The 3,021-nt window shown below is 51.8% G+C and overlaps 1 pseudogene; it reads left to right on the forward strand.

Moving 5' to 3' along the window:
* The first annotated feature begins 342 nt into the window (after positions 1 to 342).
* On the forward strand, positions 343 to 2,753 carry LOC140250886 (uncharacterized; annotated as a pseudogene).
* The last annotated feature ends 268 nt before the right edge of the window (positions 2,754 to 3,021 follow it).

The raw sequence follows: 3,021 nt of genomic DNA on the forward strand, positions 1-3,021 counted from the left end.
CGCCGCACCAGCCGGTCCAGGCGGCGAGGGCCAGCCCAGGGGCGGAGCCGCTCCCGGGTACCACGTCGGGCCCAGCACATCACCGGCCGGCCCTGCTGATGCGGTAGGAGCAGCCGTCTGCAAGCTCCCATCCAGTCTCTAATCCTAAACCCTAACCCTAATCCTATCCAATGTCATCTAAATCCATCTCAATAAAACTTAATTCCCTTATGCCACTGTCAGTTTTGTTCTTCTCTGCGTTTCCTGAGGTGGGCAGCTTTAGGGGAGTCAGAATCCATGGAGGTGCTCCAGCACCATGCGGATGCGGCACTGAGGGACATATGCAGTGGGCTGTTGGGGGGGATGGACTTGATGACCTTGGAGGTCTTTGCCAGTCTTCATTCCTTGACACGAGTATCCGATGGGTTTGGGATACATGTTTACCCACCTTCACTACTACTCACATGGAAGTCTATGCAAACTCAGCCTTAGATTAGGTGAGGCTCCCACCAAGAATGCGTCCAGCCAGGGTAGTGCAGCGTTGTGGGAATAAAACACCCAGCTGAACTTCGTGGTTTGGTGGTACAAATCCAAGCTAAGGGCTCTGAGCTGCTGTCAGCCCACGCACTGCTCCACAGCCAGGAGTGCCCAGCCACAACAGCAAGCGCAAAGTATGACAGTGCACGCTGTGCTTACATTGGGACCCCACTGTGTGCTGCCACTGCTGCATTTCAGTAAGTGTAAGCGACCCATGCATCAGTTTGGGGGTATTCTTTAATCGCTCTGCTCAATTAGAAACCCCACGTTGTGCCAAGCATCTCAGTAAGTGAAACTGCTCTTAAATATCACATCTCCCCACACACGGAAGGACAGAGAGTGTGCTAAGTTTGGACCCCTGACAGCATCCTTGTGAGCAAACAGCTGCGTGGTGATGTGAGCGACTGCAGGCCAGGCTGTCCTGCCCTGGATGAGCCCCAGCCAACCCCATGGCTTTTGCACAAGTGCAGTGCAGGCTTTGGAGCAAGCGTCCTTTTGTTTGTTCCTACACAGTCTGATGCTTTCTGGTCAGTTCTGCTACACTGCAACATGCAGCATTTTGAAGTATGATAAATGTCAGATCAAGCCTTCCCTCGAGACGTTGCTCAGCAGAGAAGAACCATTTGGATATACAAGCTTGAAAAGGTTCATTCTCCAGCTCAACCTCTATGGCTTCTGCAAAGTGCCACAGGACATGGAAAGATCTCCATCCCTTCCCAAGTTTCTGTCTGAGGAAGAAGCCACTGCTGCTCATAGGAGGGTAAGTGCATCAATGGGTCCCCCTGCAAAAGAGCTCTCACAGTAAACTCACAAGATATCTTGTTTCAGTCAACCAGAACTGTAGCACAGAAGTAACTGGTTGCTGTGGTTTGACCCGGCAGGTGACTCAGCACCACGCAGTCAGTCGCTTTGTTGCCCCTTCCCAGGGCGACCTCAGGGGCCAGAAGTAGGGGGAAAAAAAAGGAGAGCTCCTGGGTTGTGATGATATAATTTTTACTAACAAAGGACAATGGTTATGCCAGAATATGTATATAAGAACATGTATCACGAGTGATGCGGAAGCAATTGCTCACCATCCCTTGACTGAAGCCCATCTCGCTCCTTAGTGGTGTAAGAGAACCAGAGGAATGCCCATTGCCTTCCAGACCCCTTTGTTAGATGTCATATAGCATGGGATATCTCCTTGACCAATGTAAGTCAGCTCTCCTCATTCCGATCCCTCCCAACTCCTTGGTCCCTTTTCTGAGAATGTCCTTGGCCACTGCATGGCAGCAACTACACACATCGTTGTGCTGTCAATGTTGCTTTACTCCCAGAACCAACCATAGCATCATACCAGCACTCTGAGGAACATGGTTCCATCCCATCTGAAACTAAGACATTTGTAAGCCTTGTTGGTGCCCACATTTGTCCTGAGCCATGAGAAGCCCTATTTCTTGTACACTGCTGTCCTTCAGCCCCACACTGACAGCACCTAACTCTCCTCCTTGACCTTCTGCAGTTACTCATCTACTCCAGCCCCTTCTTCAGGAGAGATTACCCACGGCTGCTGCAGCACTGCAAGCATAGAGCAGCCCAGAAGAGAAGAGCCGTGGCTTCCCCTTGGCCCTGCCCTGTAGGAGGCTCTGAAGGAGTGCCCCCAGAATAGCAGCCCATGTGCCTGGGCCACACAGGGAGCGGCTGGCAGGCCAAAGAGGAGTTTGCAGGCATTGGAGCCACAAGGCATGCAGGCATCAGCACCCCTGGGGCACCCACCAGCCAAGCTCCTTAAGATTGACCCCCTGTAAGCCCAAGGAGGTGATGCTCACATCCTGCCAGGCCCTGCTGCAGCACCAGCACAGGAACAGTGCCAGGCTCTCCTCCACTCCATGCTGTCTCTAACCAGCAGCCTGAAGCTGGCTGTCACTTGTTTTCCTCCACCACAGGGCACCTTGCCCTTTGTAGTCCCTACTTTCACACCTGGCCCTCCTCAGCAGGAGTTCCCGCAGCACCCAGAAACACCATAGCTGCAGGCTCCCTGGGCCGCCCTGACTTTCTTGGGCTCCTACTTTGCAATGGCCATGAGGGCAGCAGCCATGACAGTGACACCAGACTGGCAGCCCCAGGCAGCCCCGCACTGCCCAACATGCACCTGCAGCCAGCACTGGGCAGATGCAGGCCATAGGATGGCCCCATCGTGCTGGACACATTGCATGCAGTATCTCAGCTGCACCTATTTCCTTGTCCCTACTTTGTAGCTCATAGGTGCATAGTTTCAGAAATAGCATGTTGTAGTTATTAGTCTTCTCCATTCTTGTGCCCCTCTGTCTGTGTATTCCAGTATTTATTCATTTAATCTTTCTGGAAATTAAAGGTTTGAATATTAAATCCTTTCACTTGCCTTGCTCTTTTTAAAAGTCATCCCTTTATTTCATGGTGAAATCTCAAATGGAATTTGTCTTCTGACTCACAAGAGGCAATAGTAGCACTGCTTCTGACAGCGGTGGAATCCTTTTCTCTGAGCAT

This window comes from Excalfactoria chinensis, chromosome 1 (assembly GCF_039878825.1).
Source record: "Excalfactoria chinensis isolate bCotChi1 chromosome 1, bCotChi1.hap2, whole genome shotgun sequence".
NCBI classification, from domain to species: Eukaryota; Metazoa; Chordata; class Aves; order Galliformes; family Phasianidae; genus Excalfactoria; species Excalfactoria chinensis.